Source organism: Eptatretus burgeri, chromosome 6 (genome assembly GCF_056783735.1).
Source record: "Eptatretus burgeri isolate ZD-2024b chromosome 6, Ebu_testis_v1, whole genome shotgun sequence".
Classification (NCBI taxonomy): Eukaryota; Metazoa; Chordata; class Myxini; order Myxiniformes; family Myxinidae; genus Eptatretus; species Eptatretus burgeri.
Window position 1 is genome coordinate 115,187,863 of NC_140966.1, and position 22,372 is coordinate 115,210,234.

Sequence of the window (22,372 nt, forward strand, 5' to 3'; positions counted from 1 at the left end):
AGTGGAGAAAATCTCAGTCTTGGTATATAAATGGAAAACATAATGAATGTGAAAAATATCAAAGAAGTCTTATTGAAAAAATAACTAAAACAAATAAGCGAATCAATTTAAAAAGTAGTAAGTTAGAGGATGTAAAGAAAAAAATGAATATCCTTGAATGGACTGAAAACTTTGATGGTTATCAATTGAACAATGAAAAAACAATTTACTATAATCTCAAAATGATATGTGGCTTCGGAGGTGGTCAAACAAGAGCATTAAGAGAAGTTTATAATTTCGTAATGGCACAAAAGCGGTATCTTAAAAAATATAAAGATTCAAATGTTTTGTTTTTCAATATTTTAGATGGGGATTATTGTGCAAAGAAAATTAAACTATTGAAGGAATTTGAGAATGAACAAATGTTTATAGGTTCAATGAGTGAGCTAAACAATATGCATCCGTTATTTGATAAAGTGTCCCGAGGCTTAGACGTTTCAGATATTTCTTTCGAATTACCTTTAACAAATCACATTACCACTTTCGTACTTGAACAAATCTTTATCTTATTGCATGGGTTATTTGAAAAAAAGTATCCTCAGGTTAAAAGGGGAGACAAATAAATATACCTTGGGATAAAAAGGGGGTTTATTTTTAGGGAAAAAAATATGAATCGCTGAAAATCCCCCATTCATTTACATGGGGAAAAGTGAGCCAGAATCGGTATATTCACCCTCCTGGCCTCTACGACCTTCGCAGTATGGAGAAGCTCCCACCTCATGTTCAGACCCATTTCATGAAGGGTGAACACGTCACTCGATACATTCGTGGCATCTGAATGGGATTTGGAGCGACCAGTTCATTGAGTCCACATTCATGAGGTACGGGCACAGCAGTGGGGGCATCATTGGCATCACGCTCAAGGAGGAGACTCTTAAGGTTTGGGCACTTCGCCGCCACCTGTGTTGTAAGATTGAGACCGGTTTGGTCGAGATGGAGGAGGATGGTGCAGATGGTTGCAGCCAAACGTCACACAAGGAGGAATCCAAGGCGAGAATAGCTGCAGACGCCAAAGACAGAGATGGGATCCTTCAGAAGCTGGCGACCTGCATTGACCCATTGAATCCCAGTGACCATCCTGACGAAATCGTGAATATAAGCAGTGGCAAGATTGGAGATTCCAGTGTGAATGTGCACAAGTCGGTTAGGATCGGAGAAGACCTGCTAGCAGAGTTTGAAAAAGGTTGGCCCCAGGGTTTCTACGCCACCATAGCAAAAAAATGAAAACTATGGCAGCAACAGTCAGTACAAGTTGGCAGTTCAAGAGTGACTGATCTTGATGCCATCTATGTGAGAGTGATAGCTTTGTTGTCAAGTGATCGGGACATTGACATTGGAGATGTAATATCGCATGAACTTGCGCCCGTTCCAACGTCAATGTTCACTCAGGATGAATGCACACAGCAAAAGCGAAATCAATACTCAAACGTTCACTACAGGTGGAGGTATCCAGTCGTTTCTCAGGATGTGCAGATGTGACAGTCATTGATGGCTCGGCTTAACATCCATCCGAGGGACGATGCGTGATGGAAACAACCAACTGAGGAAACACCAATCAGACAGTTTATCGTCGGGTTGGGAATTAAACCGCAAACGACAGTTCAAGGTGAAGCATGCTCTGTTCTCTTATTTATCTTAATAATAGTATTTCTCTCTTTTTTTTTAAAAACAGTGAAGATAAACCGATTATATCCTTTATATTAACATTTGAGGGGTGGGGTGGTGGTGGGGGGGGATAGGTACCATGGGGTGGATGTGGGGGGAGGGGAGTTAGGAGATATTTGAAGGGGGAGGGAATGTGTATACACATATATGCATAATATACAGTATATACAGATAAGGGTATTATAGACAGTGTGGGCAGGGGGATGGGGGATAAGAGATATGGGGAGGGGCTAAAATGTAGTGTGGACATGGGGTGGGGTGATGGTAATATTTCTGTTGAGGGAGGTAAAAAATATGGGTGGATCAGTGTGGGGGGGAGTAAGAGATAAGTGGGGAGGGCTTAATAGTGTGGGTGGGGGGAGTGTAAGAGATATGGGGAGAGGGGTATAGATACGAGTTGGAGAAATTAGATATGGGGGTTATGAATTGTATTATTATTATTATTATTATTATTATTATTAACAGGAGTGAAGAGAAAATAAAAGTGGGATTGTTTATAATTATGGGATTTGATGAATGAAGAATATTTGAGGTTGGTTTTATGTTCCCAGATGAACTGTTGGCTCATGAAGTGAGGAACCAGGGTTGGAGTTTCATAAACCATGTGTGTTTGTCCATTGTGTGTCATTGTCATTGTAATTCATGTATTATTTGTATAGTGTTGTCTAATAATATGTTTGTATATGTACAAGCTCCTCTATACATTGGTAGAATATTTAATGTACCATGCTCGAGAGAACATCAGTTTCTTTGCCTTGGGTTACAACCCTGGATGAGTCACCACTCCGATACAGGAAGTCCGTGCAGAAATTTGGAATTTGTTCAGGATGCCTGAGATACAGTCCCTTCAGAAAGTATTCACCCCCCTTGACTTTTGTCACGTTATGTTGTTCCAGCCTGAAATTTAAAAAAAGGATTAAATTTAAATTTTGTCACCGATCTACATATAATACCCCATAACGACAAAGGAAAAACATGTTTCTACAAATTTCGTCAAATTAATTCAAAAATGAAAAGCTGAAATGTCTTACGTCAATAAGTATTCAACCCCACGAGTCAATACCTTGTTGAAGTGCCTTTGGCAGTGATTACAGCTCCGAGTGTTCTTGGGTATGTCTGTATCAGTTTTGTACATCTGGATTTGGGGATTTTCTCCCATTCTTCCTTGCGGATTTGCTCAAGCTCTGTCAGGTTGGATGGGGATTGTTGGTGAACGGCAATCTTCAAGTCTTTCCACAGATTCTCAATGGGATTCAAGTCTGGGCTTTGGTTGGGCCGCTCAAGGACTTTCACATTGTTGGTCTGAAGCCATTCCAGTGTTGCTTTGGCCGAATGCTTGGGGTCATTGTCCTGTTGGATCATAAATCTTCACCACAGTCTAAGGCCTTTTGCACTCTGAATCAGGTTCTTCTCAAGGATTTTCCTGTATTTGGATCCATTCATTGTTCCCTCTATCCTTAAAAGTCTTCCAGTCCCTGCTGCTGAAAAGCATCCCCATCGCATGATGCTGCCACCACCATGCTTCATGGTAGGGATGGTGTTAGATGGGTGATAGGCTGTGCTTGGTTTCCGCCAGATGTAGCACTTTGCATTCAGGCCAAATCGTTCAATTTTCATCTCATCAGACCACAGAATATTTTGCCTCATGATCTCAAGGTCTTTCACGTGCCTTTTTGCTAACTCCAGACGTGCTGTTGTGGCTTTTTCTCAGGAGTGGCTTCCGTCTGGACACTCTCCCATAAAGCCGAGATTTGTGAAGTGCTGCAGAGATTGCCGTCCTTCCAGCAGGTTCTCCCATCTCAGCCAAGGAACTTTGTAGTTCTGTCAGAGTGGTCATTTGGATCTTGGTCACCTCCCTGCCAAAGATCCTTCTTGCCCAGTTGCTCAGTTTGGTCAGACGGCCAGCTCGAGGAAGAGTCTGGGTGTTTCCATATTCTTTCCATTTCATAATGATGAAGCTCACTGTGTTCTTGGGAACTTTTAACACTCTAGAAATTGTTTTCTACCCTTCCACAGATCTATACCTCCTTACAATTCTATCTCAGAGTTCTACGGACAGTTCCTTAGACTTCATGGTGGAGTTTCTGCTCTGACACGCACTGTCAACAGTGGGACCTTATGTAGAAAGGTGTTTCTCTTTCTAAATCATGTCCAATAAATTGAATTGGACACAGGTGGACTCCAATCAAGTCATCGAGACATCTCAAGGATGATCAATGGAAATCGCCTGACCATGATGCCGATCACCTGAGCTCAATTTTGAGTGTCAAGTTTACCAAAGGGGTTGAACACATATTGATGCAAGACATTTCAGCTTTTCATTCTTAATTTGTAAAAGTTTCTAAAAACGTTTTTCCCTTTATCATTATTTGGTGTTTTGTGTGGATCGGTGACAAAAAAAATTGAAATTTAATCCGTTTTATATTCAGGCTGAAACAACCAAACGTGACAAAAATCAAGGGGTGTGTGAATACTTTCTGAAGGCACTGTAGCTCACCAAGTCTTCACAAAGGACACTGTGGAATCTCGACTGCTGTTGGCTTAGTGGTTAGGGTGGCTGGCTTAGGATCTCAGGTTCTTGAGTTTGAGCCCCCGTTTTCCAGTGAATTAACATCAGGTGGGGTTGACTCAGCCTGTCATCCTTCCAAGGTCGGCTAAATGAGTACCAGTGCACCGGTAGAGGGGCACAGCATCAGCGGCACAGCCACGCTTCCAAGAAATGATTGCTTCCCAGCAGCAAAGCTGCCATACGCAAGAACAGAACAGAACCATGGAATCCTTGATGTCGACCAACTGATGCCGGCAGATGGGACACTACTTCACTGTCCATCTGAGGAGCAGCACACACACTGATGAATCGCCCTGACTGTGAAACAGTTTATTGTTGGGTCAGGATTCAGATTCAGGTTCAACAGCTTCGAGGCCAGTGTGTGTTACTCGGTCTCGGCTATCCTGCCCAGTGCCAACCCATGTTAATATCATGTGGGACTATATTGTAAATATATTTACCAAACTTAACCCATGAGTTATTGTATAAAGTTATAAACGGACACTCTCTCTGTTTTACTAAATTTACTTTTCTCTCCAGAACCTAAACAAGTGAAGAACTGAACAAGAGACCATGATGCCTGGGTTCGTTTTATTCCTTATGGGTGAGATTTCTTTCCTCTTCATCTCGCTCCAAGTTACCTGATTAATATTCCGCGCTATTTGGGTGAAAATGTGTTTATAATAAAATAAACTGCATTGTTTATAAACCTGTAACATGGATGAGAGAGAACATGAGCACAGTTTGATCTCCATTTTGATCTTATTTAAAAAGGGTGTTGGATGGAGAGACAGGGTTATCATGGAACTGCAAATGGGAATCTTCATTTCGTTTTCCTCATTTCACATTCCCTGTACTCCTTACTCTCCAACGCATCAGGTAATATCATTTGTTCCAGTTGGAATGACGGGACTGTTTTTGATATTTTGTGAAGATTTATTTCCCACAACTCTTCATATACACTACATGGCCAAAAGTATGTGGACACCCCTTGTAATTAGTGGATTCGTCTATCTCAGCCACACCAATTGCTGACAGCTGTGTAAAATCAAGCAATCTCATTAGACAAACAATGGCAGTAGAATGGGCCGGACTGAAGAGCTCAGTGACTTTTATTGTGGCACGTTCATCGGATGCCACCTTTCCAACAAGTCAGTTCATCAAATTTCTGCCCTGCTCAAGCTACTCCAATCAACTGTAAGTGCTGACATTGTGAAGTGGAAACATCTAGGAGCAACAACAGCTCAGCCACAAAGTAGTAGGCCACACAAGCTCACAGAACGGGACAGCGGAGTGCTGAAGCACATAGCATGAAAAATCATCTGTCGTTGGTTGCAACACTCACCACTGAGTTCCAAACTGACTCTGGAAGCAATGTCAGCACAAACACTGTTTGTCGAGAGTTTCATGAAATGGGTTTCCACGGCCAAGCATCCGCACACAAGCCTAAGATCACCATGTGCAATACCAAGCGTCGGTTGGAGTGGTGTAAAGCTCACCACCCATTGGACTCTGGAGCAGTGGAAACGCGTTCTCTGGAGTGATGAATCACGCTTCACCATCTGTTGGTCTGACGGACGAATCTGGGTTTGGCGGATGCCAGGAGAATGCTACCTGCCCGAATGCATAGTGCCACATGTAAAGTTTGGTGGAGGAAGAATAATGGGCTGGGGCTGTTTTTCATGGTACGGGCTCGGCCCCTTAGTTCCAGTGAAGGGAAACCTTAATGCTACAGCACACAATGACATTCTAGATGTTTCTGTGCTTCCAACTTTGTGGCAACAGTTTTGGGAAGGCCCTTTTCTGTTTGAGCATGACAATACCCCCGTGCATAAAGCGAGGTCCATACAGAAATGGTTTGTCAAGATCAGTGTGGAAGAACTTGCGTTGAGTTTCTACATCAACATCAAAACCGAATGATAAAATCTTAACCCCATTACCACTCAGATGTTTAATAATTTGTGTCATTCCTTCTGGATTAGTTTCTAATATCCCAAGACCACCAGATTTAAGTTTCTTTAACTCACTCTTTCAATGTGAATATTTTGTTGTACCAAGAGAAACCTACTCTAATATTTCACCTTCTTTCCTCAATCGCATATGTTCCTCCACTGAAATATAGTAATAATCTTCACCTTCTACTTCTGGTCGCATTGCTCTGGTTGTTGTCGATACAATACAAATCACATGGTCTCTTTTTTTTAAAAAAAAAAACACAATATTTTCATTTTTGCTATTCAAGAACCTTGATTTATGAAAGTTTTTTTTCCAGAAGCAGATTTATCCACAAGATTTATATATGTAATTGTTTATAAAATAAAAAATATATCCCTTAATATCTTCATCGTGTTTCACAACAATATATTTATATTTTTCTGCCGTGTGCTTCATATAATCCCCAAATTCATCTTTACTCCATAATGTAGAACAAATGTCTCTCCAAAAATTGTTTATATCTATTGAATTTAACTTGAATAAAATAAAAGTATTAGCATTGTTTCTTGTTGAGAAATGAGGGAGTTGAAAGTATGATTGACTTAGATAAATTAAATTCCAAGAAGAATGTCTCCCTCTTGTGTAGGAGCTATCCATTACCGTTTGGTTTCTCTCATTAACACAATCAAAGATAATGAGGTTCTTTTTTGATTTATCCAAATATTGTGGTGAAGGTATATCATCCATATTATCACGAAGAATACAAGTTATCAGTTTTGTTTTCTTTTTACATTTCTGTGTATCACAAAATAGTTGCATTATATCTTCAATGTTGTAATCATTTAGTTTGTTTTGAAGTTTAAATAAACCGATTATATCTTCTTTTTGAAGACCCGCATTAAAACCTTGTGAGAATTATTGATACTCAGGTTGAAAACTTTACTTTGTAAAAATTATATTATCATAATTTAAAAAGTTGGGAGTAAGGAGCATCTTTAAAAGCAAGCAGGTTTTTCCACATTCACTTGAATCAACTATGAGACATTTTAATGAATTTGAAAGATTTTTATGGTTGTGAAATTTTATCTTATTTTCCCAAATGGGTAAAAAAAATCATTCGTTTAAATATTTGGAAAACGGTTTATTTAATTTTTTTTGGCTTTTTTTAGAAACTATGTTTTATCCTAAGTTTAGGTTAAATTTCAAGATAATCCATTATTTTATTTATACATTATCTTGTGTTGATATTTCCCTTAAAATGACAATCCTTAATAATCATCAATCCATGAAACATTATCGTCATTTGTTCAGTCACTTCCCTTGTAAGAAGAGGTGTTTTATCACCCTTGTACTTTACATTCATTTCTCTTGTTAATCTTGCAAAGTAATTCATTTTTTATGTAATTTTGAAACAGTTATGTTCTTTTTTATATTTTATATTTTCATTAATTCGAAGATAATCACAGAATATATTGTTTATGGGCTTCTGGCTCTGTTTAATTCCACTTTATCACATGCAGGACAATTCTCAAATTTGTCATATGGAGAATCAGGGAATTCAAGAGGCTCAAGATCTTGTGTTGTTGTTCGTCTTTCAGCTGTTCCCGTTAGGGGTTGCCACAACGGATCATCCGTCATGATCCGCATACTGATTTGGCATAGGTTTTACGCCGGATGCCCTTCCTGATGCAACCCTGGTCGCCTCTTACGACACAGGGATAAGGATTGTGTTTCGCCATGATTCCGGGCTGCCCTACACCCTCTCATAGCGCGGCCCAGTGCAGAGCACCCATCCTCAAGCGATCCTCCAAGTAGCCGGATTACAGGCGCACGCCACTACGCCCGGTAGGCTCAAGATCTTGTATACTATTCATATTTATAAAGTAAAACTTTACTTCAAACAAAATTCATCTTCGGTACTTTCATTGGTGCTTTCACAATCATTTATAAAACTACTTTCATTACTATCGTTTGAACACAAGCTCGTGGTATCATAACTATCTTCTGTTCCAACAGATATACTATCATCACTCTCATAATCTTCAAAATATTCAGTTGAATAATGACTCGTATTTAATTCGTAGAAAAAACATTACCATCTATCTATATACTTTTTTTCATTAACGGATTCTACTACATTTTTTAAATATTAAAGGTAATTTTAAAATGGACCTTAACTACGACTGAACGAAATGTCATTTCACCTGATATATTAACATCCTTTATTTCATCAAGATTTACATCTTTAGGGTTGTTGAAAAAAAATACAAATTTCTCCTTGCATATTACATATTACAGATGGTCTTTTCTTTTCTTTCTAAAGCTTCACCCATAAGGTCTTTCTTTTTTGATACTTTTTCTTGTTTCATTGCTTTTTCTAGTTTTGAGTATATTGCCAGAAGGAGAGAAGAAACTTTTGTGAGAGCTACTTGAACTGATGTTCTTCCAGATATACTAAAAGCCCTTCCACTGAAGGAAATTGAAGAACTCATATTATTCACCATAATTGTTTTTATCTAATAGTTGTTATATTTATCTTTATTCAATTTTACATCCTCGACATATTTCTCAGTATCTTTTGCAAATGTAGAGATTGATTGAAACTTGACTTTTGTGTCTTGATACATTGTATTTATTAAGTAAAAAAAGTTGGTGAATAAAATGGTTTTAAACAAAGAACCACCGATAAATTAAATGAAATTTTCATCAAGAAAATTTTAGTTTCAAAGTTTTGCTGTATAAATATGATGAATACAACATACTGCGACATTTGTAATCATGAATATAAATGTTATAAAAAAAACACCTTCAAACCAACAAACACACATTCAATCTTTTCAGACAAATATTACCATTTGAACAAGAAACAAAACATTTTGATAGATGTAATATTGATATTCTTAATATTTTTTTTAATAGTGGACACCTTCAATCACGCAAACACAAGAAGAATGAAGAAAGGGAAGGGACTCCTAAATTCTCTATTGAAAACATTGATGGGGCATTTAAAGGACATATAAAAATAAGATTGTTTCGCTTTGAAGACACTGGACCATTTTCAATCATTGAAGCTGTTGATATGGTTAAACAAAGTATTGAAACTGTAATTAAAAACACATTAAGTGAAATTAAAACTTTTAAGTTTCATAAAGGAGCAAAATTGAAAGTGGTAAGAGAAGGTGTTGAAATGACCCCCTATATGAGGACAAACCCTCACTTTATCACATCATGTCAAGATTTTGTAAGATGTGATGTTTACGACGAACTCCAGAGACATGAACAAGATATTGATAACACTGTAGTAGGTAGTGGATTTGCTTTTACAAAAATAATCTTTTAAGATATACACATCTTAAAATCAGATCCTCTTAAAGCTTCTTCTTATATTGATTTAACAAAAGAGATAAAACTTAAGAAAGCAGTTGTCAATATTCAAAACAAAGATAATAAATGGTTTATATGGTCTGTTCTTGCTCACTTACATCCTCCACAATGGAAACCTGTAAGGGTTGAACATGAAAAGAAATACGAGAATACACTAAATGTTAAAGATTTACAGTTTCCAATGTCATTGAGAGATATTCCTAAATTTGAGAAAATGAATAATCTATCTGTTAATGTCTATGGATTAACGGATACATGAAGCCTAGTGTTGGCTTCGTGGTTAGGGTGGCGGCTTGGGGTCCTCGGGTCCTGAGTTCAAGCCCCGTTGGCCACTGAATTAAAATACACCAGGAGGTTGGCTCAGCCTGTCATCCTTCCGAGGTCGGCAAAATGAGCACCAGTGTACTGTGAAGGGGGACACTGCATCAGCGGCATATCCGCGTCCCAACCAATGATGCAACCAGCAGTCACAGGCTGCACTCGATAGAGAGAGAACAGATACATACAAAGTTCAAATATCAAAAATTTCAAATAACAATAAAAATGGTGAAACACACATTGACCTTCTATGTTATAGTTCGGGGAAAAATCACATTATGCTTATATCAAAAATTTATCAAGACATCACTTCACAAGTTTTCAATTGAACAAATAAAACATATCCCTGTAAATGCCCTGTCACACCTTGATGTTTTAGCCAGCGTATGGCAAGGTATCAAAATGTATGTAAAAACGCTGGCGTACGCTGAATTATTGATGTTTTTTTTTTTTTACAGTTTTGGACGTATTCATAACGAGTTGGACGTATGCATAACGTATTAGTAACTTACACCGATCGTTTCAATAACATATAGATAACTTGTATCAACGAATGCTGAGCGTGTTGTCGGCATTCACAACCTATGCCCAACGATCGTCTAACTTATGCATAGCGCGGCTGCGTATCGCTGACGATCACGTGGCGGAGGCTATTAATAGGCTGCGGCTCGACGATTCAAATCATAACCGCACTAGACATCGAAATGTCAAGCCGCTGTCACACCTTGGCGTTTTAGCCAGCGTATGCCGACGTATGAAAAATTTGCCGAATACGCTGGCACACATCGAATACGTTATGGGTAAGTTTTGTATTACGTTAAGAGCGTTAAGAGCACGCTGAAGCAAGCTGACATATGTCGTAGTATGCCGAGCTCGTCGACAAATTTTCAGCATTTTGAAAATTTTTCGACGTCTGCCAGTGTATGACACACGTTCCGCATACGCTGGCAATAAGTTGTAGGCACGTGATGCGATCGTTGACACACGTCGACACACGTTACTTGTAAGTTACTCATCAGTCGAAACACGTCGAGGTAATGGTTAGCGTCAGTGTTCCAGACTCCCTGGTTTTTTTTTTTTCTTCGGTATTACGGTGATGTTGACACTTTGATTTCTAGTGCGGTTATGATTTAAATCGTTGAGCGGCAGCCTATTAATTATATTATATTATAACGGCACTAGAAATTGAAGTGTCAACATCACCGTCATCCCGAAGAAAAAAGAAAAAAAAGAAAAAACAGGGAGTCTGGAACACTGACGCTAACCATTACCTCGACGTGTTTCAACTTATGAGTAACTTACAACTAACGTGTGTCGACGTGTGTCAACGATCGCGTAACGTGCCTACAACACGTTACTCATTGGTTAGAAATAAGTTTCGGGAATGCTAAACATTACGTCGACGTGTTTCGACTTACAAGTAACGTGTTTCGACCTGTGTCAACGATCGCGTAATGTGCCTACAACTTATGGCCAGCGTATGCGGAATGTGTGAGTCATACGCTCGCATACGTCGAAAAATTTCAAGCATGGAAAATTTGTCTAACAGCTCGGCGTACTACGACGTATGCCAGCGTACTACGACGTATGCCGGCGTGCTCTTAACGTATACAAAACTTACCCATACGTATTCGATGTGTGCCAGCGTATTCGGCAAATTTTTCATACGTCGGCATACGCTGGCTAAATCGTCAAGGTGTGACAGTGCCTTAAGAGATGTCTCAACTTCTTTCACACGAAAGAACGATTAAATCAACATTCAAAATACTGTGGTAATCATAAATCAACCGTAATTAATATTCCAACAGGAGGAAAGAAGATATCATTCAAAGATTACAACAAATCTGGCAAACACCTTTGTGATATATGCTAATTTTGAAAGTGTCCTTGAAAAGGGAAATACTGTTTCTCCAAATCCAAATAAATAGTCCACAAATAAATATCAAAACGTACTCCTTGTAGTTTCTGTTATCATATCAAAATCATCTGTTGGTGATAAATACAAGTTAGAACTTTATAGAGGAGAAGATGCCTCCGAGGAGTTTGTGAGACGATTGGAAAAACACTGTACAAGACGAAGAGAAATAATGGTTAAAACCTATAAACCAATGTCATTAACAAAGGTAGAGAAGAAGGAATTTAGGAAGAACAGTATCTGTCATATTTGTGAGGAGAAAATTGAGGGAGAGGTCAAAGTTAGGGATCATTGTCATCTTACTGGTAAATATAGAGGTCCAGCTCATTCCCGTTGTAATCTTAATTACAAGCCCCCAAACTTTATTCCTGTCTTTCTTCACAACAACACTCACGATAACACACATCTATTTATAAATTAACTTTCAAAGACATCTGGAGATATTTCTGCCATTCCTGACACAGATCAAAAATACATCTCATTCACAAAACAATTCATACATCCCCCATAACCCATATTAGATTTTTTGACACATTCAAGTTTATGGCAAGTCCATTATCTAACTTAGCATCAAATATTAAAAACTTTCCGAATCTTAAATCACATTTCTAAAATCAAGAAATGATTGATCTCTTATCACAAAAGGGAATATATCCATGTGACTCTATGGATTCATTTGAGAAGTTTAAAGAAACACAAATTCCTTCAATGGAAAGATTCTCCAGCAAGTTGAATAAAACTCATATTTCCGATATAGATTATACACAAGCTAAAAAGGTTTGGGAGAAGTTTAATTTCAAGAATCTTGGAGAACATCACGATTTGTATCTTAAAACTGATGTATTATCATTGACTGATGTGTTTGAAACTTTTAGAACAGTCTGTCAAAATAAAAATTCTTCTGGATTCGACCCCGCTCACTATTACACAGCCTCAGGGTTGGCTTGGAGTGCCATATTGAAAATGACAAAACAGGATTTGGAATTAATCAATGATATAGATATGCTTTTAATGATAGAGAAGGCTAAAATAGGAGGTATATCTCAAGTATGTTCCAAGAGATGCTAAAGCAAATAACAAATATCTTGCTGATTATAATAAGAATGAGGACAACTCTTACCTGATGTATAATGATGCCAACAATTTGTAATGGTGGGCTATGTCTCAATCTTTACCTCATGGAAAACTTAAATGGGTTAAAGAAAAACATTATGAAAAAGTTTTACAAGACATTGTTATCTCCTCTCAAAAAGAATTGGATGAAGCTGAAGTTAGATATTATTTTGAGGTTGATTTAAAATATCCAGAAGAACTTCATCACAAACATAAAGACCTCCCCTATGCCACTGATAAAGAAAGTCCAAGAAAAGAATGGTTAAGTGATTACCAACAGTCATTTAATATAAAAGGTAAATCTCCAGAAAAACTACTTACTACATGAAATGATTAAGAAAGTTATGTTTTGCATCAAAGGAACTTGAGACAATATTTATCTGTTGGGTTGAGAGTTTGGAAAATTCATAGGATTTTGAAATTTATACAAAGTTAAATTGGTTGAAGAAGTATATTGATTTTAATACAAAAAGGAAAACAGAAACAAAAACAGGTTTTGAGAAGGACTTTTATAAATTAATGAATAATGCTGTATTTGGAAAGACAATGGAAAATGTTAGGAATCGACAAAACATTAGACTTTCTACATCTTGGAAGCAGGCTTCAAAGTTAATTAATAGACCAAGTTTAAAGCGAGCGGAGGTGTTTTCAGAAAACGTTTGTGCTATTCATTTGAAAAAAAGAGAGTATTGAAATGGATAAACCTATTTGTATAGGAACATCAATTCTTGACTTGTCAAAGTCGTTTATGCATGATTATTGCTATACTAATTTAAAACCAAAGTACAAGGATAAAGTGTCATTGTTATATATGGATACAGATAGTTTTATATTAGAAGTTAAGACAAGTGATGTATATTAGGATATGATTGATAATATTGTTACGTTTGAGGGGGGGGGGGTATGCATTCAAAGGGTAATTAGGATGTTTAATTAGGTATGCCATGCTGTTCGAGTTTACCAGGATCTCGATGTAATAAGTAGCAATTCAGTGGTGATAAGTTGTCTAGTAAATGTTCATTTCTTCAAGGGGGAAATGATAATTGTCACGTAATTAGATAGGGACACGGGATAGGGTAAGGGTGTCTGTGTAAACCCCTTTTAGTAGTCCCTGGAGGCTGGCCGTGACGTCACAGGACAGGGCTGCGGATGGCTCCGCCCCGTGATCACGATTGGCGGAAGGCGACGGCGGTGGGCCAATAAAACGGCTCGATTGGAAGTGACGAGGACGGGAGGATAAAAAGGTTCTGTTCGGGGTCGAAAAGGAAGAGGAAGAAGATCACAACAAAAAGATCGTGTTTTTTTGGTGTGGAGGCTGTTGCGCTGATTCGATCGTGTTCTTCATCGTGTCTTGGAGCCTTGCTGAGCCTCGTGCCTCACCTTGGTTGGCTCTGGGGTTCTGCTGACTCGGAGTACGGGGTCGAACGGCCGGCGGACCTGCCTCCCTCTCCTGCTCGCAATTTGGCACCAGAACTGGTTCCCTGGCGGCTGTGAGCGGACTTGGGCCAGGACCAGGAGGTCGACAGCACCACGGGTTCTCCTGCCCCCCCCGCCCCTGACGAGAGCAAGGCCAGCTCGTCCGACGCTGATCCAGGGACAGTTGCGTCCACACCACGGTCCAGCCTGACCACCAGAAGTAGCTACATTTTGTGTGTGTGTGTGTGTGTGTGTGTGTGTGTGTGTGTGTGTGTGTGTGTGTGTGTGTGTGTGTGTGTGTGTGTGTGTGTGTGTGTGTGTGTGTACTTGGCGCCTTAGAGGGTTTGAGATCTGTATATTCATTGGAATTGTCTGTGTTTTCCCCACGCCCGATCCCACACCATCCCGTCGAATCGCCCCGGATCCCTCTTCTTGCCGAGTCTTGTTATTTCTGGTTAATAATAAAAACAAATAAACATCATCAACTCAGTGAAAAGTGACTCGTGCTACCTTCCTCGTCTAGTTTGCGGTAGAGCGATTAGAACCGCCATGTTTGGGTTATAAATAAATAAACCGCCTCCATCGTTTCGGCTCATTCTACGTTGGCGGGACTGTTCAAGTCCCGTGGACGTCACATTGGTGTCAGGGTGTTGGATTTTCGAACCCCTCTAAATGATATTTGGTATCGGGAGAATATACCAAGATTAAAATCTCGCCACGAATTGGAATATAAAATTATTACAGAAAAGCGCACGAGCGCGGGAAAATTTTGGCGGGATTTTTCAAATTTAAATTAATTGGCGGCAAACGGGACTTCTGCACCATGGCGGATGTGCAGATGTTTGAGGAGGAAGGCCACGTGTCTGGCAGCGAGTCGGGGGAAGACGGGAGAGATGGGGGTAGGGTTGGAACCTCCCCCATTCCGAGCGTGGACCGTGCTTCATCGCCCGTAACGGAGCCGGCAGCGCCGGAAACCGGCGCGATGTCGATCCAGACAATGTTGGAACGTTTAATAGGGGACATGACGGTACAAATGGCAAATCAATTCGTGACACAGAGGGCAGAAATGACGGCACAGGGGGCAGAAATGACAGATCAATTGGGGGTAATGGGGGAACAGTTGGGTGCACGGATTGATTTAATGAGGGATGAATTGGGGGAAAAGATGGAGAAAATGAAAACTGAGATGCAGGAGTGTGTGGATGTTAAATTGGGAGAAATACAAAGCAAATTCGAGGATAGATTGGAGGAAACAAAGGTAGAAATTACATTGGAGGGGGAAAATATACGGAAAAAATTGGTCGATAAAATTGATGCAACGAACATTCGGGTTGATAAAGTGGATGAAAGCCTGGAACGTCATTGTGCCTGTGTGGATGCTCGTATGCAGCTGCAAGTTGAAGAGTGGGGAGAGCTGAGGAAGCAAGGGATGAATTTGGCGGAGGAGGTAAAAGGATTGGAGTCTTGTTATTTCTGGTTAATAATAAAAACAAATAAACATCATCAACTCAGTGAAAAGCGACTCGTGTCACCTTCCTCGTCCCGTTTGCGGTAGAGCGATTAGAACCGCCATGTTTGGGTTATAAATAAATAAACCGCTTCCATCGTTTCGGCTCATTCTACGTTGGCGGGATTGTTCAAGTCCCGTGGACGTCACAATATATATAATTATATATGATACAAGTAATTATAAGACAGGTAATGTGTTATTTTACACACACACACACACACACACACACACACACACACACACACACACACACACACACACACACACACACACACACACACACACACACACACACACACACACTTAAAGGCCATTTTCCCTGCTAAAGCGGGGGTTAGGAAGGTTCATCAAAGAATAAAAAGGTTATTGGTAAGTTTAATGATGAATTGGGTGGGAAGGTAATGAGTGAATTTTTGGATTGAGATAAAAGTCTTATACTCATAAGTATATTGATAATAATAATATTGAAGTCTGTGATAAGAAGTTCAAGGGAATAAAGAAAAATATAATTAAGGAAACAACAAACTTTAAACATTCTTACAACTGTTTAACTTTAAAGAAGGAAGAGTATTGAAAAATGAAAACAATAAGAAGTTGTAAACATCAATTATATACATAAGAGGTAACTAAGAAAGCATTAGGAACTTTTGATGATAAAAGATATATTTTGGAGAATGGAATCAATCGTCTCCCTTACAGTTATAAGTATAAGTGTTAAGATATTGAAGTGTTGAGATATTGGGTTGCGGATTTTAACAGGCTACCGCCGTCTTTTTTGCTGATTTATAAATGATCGAACCAAGTAATAACCAAACCAAAGAGTGGAGATGTAATCGGCCTTGGTATTTAAATGGGAAACATAAAGAATGTGAGAAATATCAAATAAGTCTTATTGAAGAAATAACCGGGGTAAAAGTAGATAAAACAAATAAGCGGATAAATTTAATTGCAAATAAGTTGGAGGATGCCAAGAAAAAAAATTAATATCCTTGAATGGACTGAAAACTTTGATGGTTCTTAATTGAATAATGGAAAAACAATTTACTGCAATCTCAAAATGATATGTGGCTCAGGAGGTGGTCAGACAAGAGCATTAAGAGAAGTTTATCATTTTATCTCAGCTCAACAAAGATACTTAAACCAAGAACCAAGTTCCAAGTTATTCTTTGTGAATATACTCAATAGAAATGAATGTTATAAGAAAATTAAGTTATTCCCTAAAGTAGAACATGAGCAAATATTCGTTGGTTCGCTCTGAGTATCATGAAAATATGAAAGGAGTGCAATTATGTTGGGGGGAAGAAGTGCTCCAATCAGTACGTCTCAATTTTTCATTTGCTTGTATGGGAGGGAAGGGGCTTTGTGGGGAGGAAGTGAGTCTCCAATTTTGAGCTTTTGGAGCCTGGGTCAGATAGTTTTTTTTTCCCTTTTTCCCATTCATTTGAATGAGCGTCCCAGAAGCAACATTTATCATCTACTGACAGGTCTACAAAGAGGTATGCACACTCTCCTCCAAGCCATCTAACCTGGATTTGAATCCCCACCACACATCCATTTATAAACTGTTATCCTGGTGTTTCACGTGCAGGGTGATTCATCAATGTGTGTACCATCCCTCGGATGGACGTAAAGCTGGGCGCCCCATCTGCCGGAATTATTTGGTTGGCATTAAAGATTCCACAATATCACAAGGAGTTGGCAAGTTATCGCCGGAATCCTGAACAAATCACAAATTCCTGATCTAACCGACAGGGTGCACAGCAGCGGCACAGCAGCACTCCCAGCAATGATGCAACCAGCAGCCACAGGCTGCCGATGAGATGATAATGATAATGAAGATCACATATAATGTTAAATACACCATCTCATAAAACGATATTTCACCTTATTACTAGCTTCCAACAACGTTTTATGTTTGCTGTGTTGTGCCTCTGTCTCAGCACAGCACCACGTACCGGACCAGAGAGGCCTCCATCCTCTCGACATCCACAAAGCTGGAATGGTCGTTCAGAATCAACTTCTTGGTGCGGCCCCTTCCTGCTTATCCGAGACATCGATCCTTTCAAGTAACTCAAACCAGCTCGCACACACCCATTTTCACATCATTCCATGTCGGAAAAAGGTTTTATAGAATTGATCAATTAAAAACAAGATAAATGTGAAAAAAATCTAATCTGACGGATGTGACGTGCTTGCTTGTCTCGGAAACCCCCCTCAGCCCTATCGGAAGTTCGCCGAGAAGATCCGCAACGCTCAAGGAAAATCCTTTAACTGCCTCTTCTTCTTCTTCTTCTTCTTTATATTTTAATATTTCTTTCCTTTCTCATGTTTTTCAATTTCATTGTTCATTCTCAGAGTGTACATTGCCTTTCTCTGTGATGTGATTTGCAACAATTCGCATTTTGTAAACTAGCGAATTAACATCACTAGTGTGAGCCCGAAGGTAAGGGCCCATCGGTGTGTAAACGATGACTGGATTGGGGCATTTTTTCACCCCCCCCACTCCTCCTTCTCTCGCCCCCTCCTCTCTCCCCCTCTCTCGTGCCAGTACCCTCTCTCATGGGTGACATGTGCCAGTATGTGCAGCTTCGGTCCTTCGCTCTCGTAAACGACGACTGGATTGGGGCATTTTTTTCAATTAGATCGGACCAACCGTATCATAAATGACCATAACTTAGGAAACACCTGGGAAACGTACTCAGGTCCCCAGCGTCAATTGTGACGTCATATCAAGCGAAGAAGAATTGTGACGCCCCCTCTTTCTCGCTCCCCCCTCGTCTCGCCCTCCTCTCTCGCCCCTCTCTCTTGCCCCCACTCTCACCCCCCTTTCTCGCTCCTCCTCTCTCCCCCTCTCTTGAATTGTGACGCCCCATCTCTCTCACCCCCCTTTCTCCCTCCCCTCTCTCGCCTCCTCTCTTGCCCCCCTCTCTCACCCTCCTCTCTTCCCCCCCCTCTTTCTCTCCGCTCTCCTCCCTCCTCTCTTGCCCCTCTCTCTGTAAATGTATTCACAAAAAACAAATAAATAAATAAACATTAATTGTGACGTCATTTGTGATGTAATAGCGCCGTGTCCTGCCATTGGTTTGGTAAATAAATGGCCATAACTTGGGCACCGCTTGTCCGATTTATATCAAACCTTGAAAAGGCACATACTCAGGTCCCCAGCGTCGATTGTGATGTCATACCAAACGAAGAAGAAGAATTGTGACGTCAATCGTGGGGAAAATAAATAAATAAACATTAATTGTGACGTCATAGCACCGTGTCTTGTCATTGGTCGACAGATAAATGGCCATAACGTGGGAACCGCTCGTCCGATTGATATCAAACCTCGACAAGGCACATCCGCGGGTCCCCAGCAATATTCCTGGCAAGTTTCAATCAGATCGGACCGGCGGTCGTTGAGAAACGACCGTCGCATACAGACAGACAGACAGACACACAGATATTGCTGGAATTATAGATAGATGATCGATATTCAATCCAAAATGTTTTCTCGTTTTCCTCTTTATTCTCCTGACAAGGCTTGAGGCATGTTGCCGGACGTTGATGTGAAGGGGAAGTTGGTCGAGCCCAGAGAGAGCCTGCTATTTTGTTCCTTTATGAACATTTTGCGTGAGTTTGTCAGAATGAGGGGGCGGTGACGAGTGCATCTTTCTCTGTTTGATCTGTAAATGATTCGACTGGTCTGACAAATGGAGCATGCCCTTCGATCTTGAAAAATCTCACTCTCCCCGTATCCCTCTGGAGGAATCGTCAAATTAACCCATGCATCTATTTCCTTTGTCATCAACTAGAAGAGGTTATCTCTTAAATGTCGAGGTCTCACGACCAGCCCAGAGATTTCCTGGACGAACCGCATCGGAAAGTTGGCCTCCAAAGACAGTCACAGGCTGGGTTATCCGTCCAAACTAAGTGTTCACTTGGAAAATCAAAGTTACAGTCGACAAGGCCTTTGGTTGTAGCTCAGTAGAGTACAGCTCTCTGCTATGGACTGGCACTACAGCATCACTTCTGTTTCTCCTGGATTCTGGGCACTCTAAATCTCTCAAAATGATTGGAATCTCCCTTGACAAGGCTGAATTTCAAGGAAGGTCTGTCACTCTCACTGCAGGCATGTCAGTGGTTTCTCTGTTATCTGTTATCTAATCTCTGATATTGCGCTCTCTTCTCTCTCACTCTCCGTCCCTCCCCAGCATCTCCACGCTTCATGGTGTTCTTCCAGTAACCCCCTCCTGGTTCAGCTTCCAAAATACTGTCTGTCTGCACACCTCACCTCTTTTATTCTTCACTTCTCCTGTCTATGGAAGAACCTTGCAGAGGCTATTCTGTGTTGCTCTTCCCTCCAGGACTTCAAGCAAGGATGATAGCACCATCTCATGTCATCCTCCATCCTGACCCATGATCTTTATTACCCCACATTCACCTTTCCTAACTCAGCATTTTACTTGCAAGTTTCAGTGTTTCTTCCCATCATCCCTCTCCTCTTTTCCTGTTTATTCATTCCCTTCCTTGATGTTTGTCCCACTGTCAGTCCTATTTTGCTCTTCCATGAGTATTACCCCAGTAAAGAGAAGAAGTTAAAGAAAAAAAATAGCTACGTTGGAAGTTATAGGACTAAATACAACTTATTTGACATTTTCTGCCTGTTTTATGGGGTTGAGTGAGGAAAGTTTTTTTCCCCAACTCTTTCACGAGCAGGTTGATCAAGTCTGATGTTCAATTGAGGTTGACGCGAGGAAGAATTCCAAATTTTACTCTGGATGCGGGACATAACTCAACCCTATCTATAGTTGCTATCCCAAGAGTGCACAGCAAAAGAGCGAGTGCACGAACAGCAAAAAGGTTGGACATGCTCCTTATGATAAATATGGGTGTTATTATAAACCAGCAGGGACCCACAGAACATCCACACAATGTAAAATGTGACTTCAAGCCCTCTTGAAGAAGTCCTTTTCATTCAAACTTTTGGGCCTCATTATCTGCCATAATCTTTCATGGGAAAGCCACATCTCCAAGCTGACCTCCAAAGGCAGTCCGAGATTGGGCATCCTCCATCCTGCAAAGTCCTTCCTTGGCACACCTGAGCTTCTGACCACATAGAAAGCTTTCAACTGCAGCCTGATGGAGTACTGCTCTCCCTTCCGGGCTGGTGCTCCGCCTCTTACTTTTCTCGGCTTCATGCTGTTGAAACCAAGGCATTGAGGATCATCAGTATCTCCTGTGATGAGGCTGAATGTTTGGGTCTCTTACTTTCTCGCAGGCAGGTCGGTGGTCGTTCTGTCTTTGACCATCTCCTCTCCGGCCTTGCCCCCCTCCCCCCCCCCCGCTCTGTCTATTATATTTCCGCATGGCGCTCTAGGTCCGCCAGCAACCCCCTTCTGGTAAAACTACCAAAATCAAGAATCACTGCTCACCTTCACTCTTTCATTCCTCTTTTTCCTGCCTTTGGAACAATCTCCCACACTTTCTTCCCTCCAGGTCTTCAAAACAGCTGTTCAAGGCCCTGTCACACCTTGACGTTTTAGCCAGCTTATGCCAACGTATGAAAAATTTATCTAAAACGCTGGCGTACGTCGAATACGTTATGGGTAAGTTTTGTATGCGTTAAGAGCACGCTGAAGCACACTGGCATACGTCGTAGTACGCCAAGCTCATCGACCGATTTTAAGCATGCTCAAAATTTGTCGACATATGCCAGCGTATGACTCACACATTCCGCATACGCTTGCCATAAGTTGTAGGCACGTTATGCTATCATTGACACACGTCGACACACGTTACTTGTAAGTTACTCATAAGTCGAAACACGTCGAGGTAATGTTTAGCATAACCGAAACTTATTTCGAACCTATGAGTAACGTGCTTTGAACCTATGCGTAACGTATCTCCAATGTATATATATATATATATATATATATATATATATATATATATATATATATATATATATATATATATATATATATATATATATATATATATATTGTTGTGGATTTTCGCCTGTTTGGCGTGCGGGCGACCGCCTTTAGTTAGATTGCGGCCGCGTGCAGCCACCGAACGAGCAATCTCGTCGCAGCTTTTCGGATCAACGCCGAAACCCAGCTTCGGGTGTTGTTAACCACACCATAAACCAGCCAACTCTTTTGTCCGCGTGCTACAGGGTCAATCGTCGAAATGTTGATGTACCTAATTATTCACGCAGACAGGAATGCCGGGGATTTACATCTCAACGGAGCCTGCACGAAAACGAGCCGCTTTAAGCAGCTCGTTCCGTTTGCGATTGCCGAGGGTTTTATATCGCCAGGCCCCGTCGGACCAGGTGTACGGTTTATCGGCTATTAATCAGCCAGCTATTTATTCCGAACGCAATTATGGCAGTCAATGGCAGGAAAGGACGCAACGAGCAGGTGACATTTCAACAATGGGGACATTTATTTTCACACGTATGCAATGAATGGGCGGGATGGGACATGACACGAGCAAAAACCTACAGCCAATATCTATTTATTATGTACATGCACTTACC

The 22,372-nt window shown here is 40.4% G+C and overlaps 1 protein-coding gene and 1 long non-coding RNA gene across 10 annotated transcripts in view; one reads left to right on the top strand and one right to left on the bottom strand.

Moving 5' to 3' along the window:
* Positions 1-4,111: 4,111 nt before the first annotated feature.
* On the bottom strand, positions 4,112-17,895 carry LOC147025672 (uncharacterized). Its single transcript, XR_015059630.1, has 2 exons — positions 17,799-17,895; positions 4,112-10,045 (listed from the first exon to the last, which is right to left on the bottom strand). It is a non-coding gene; the product is annotated as an uncharacterized LOC147025672 (long non-coding RNA).
* LOC147025673 (myelin protein zero-like protein 2) overlaps positions 17,784-22,372 on the top strand; it is a 72,222-nt gene continuing 67,633 nt past the window's right edge. For 2 of the 9 annotated variants that reach the window (XM_085886905.1, XM_085886910.1), the window contains exons 1-2: positions 17,789-17,909; positions 18,062-18,300. The gene's annotated coding sequence lies outside the window, so the exon portion shown is untranslated. Of the gene's footprint in view, positions 17,910-18,061; positions 18,301-21,188; positions 21,435-22,372 lie in introns of those variants that run through there. The other 7 variants (XM_085886904.1, XM_085886908.1, XM_085886911.1 and 4 more) reach the window with 6 other exon arrangements.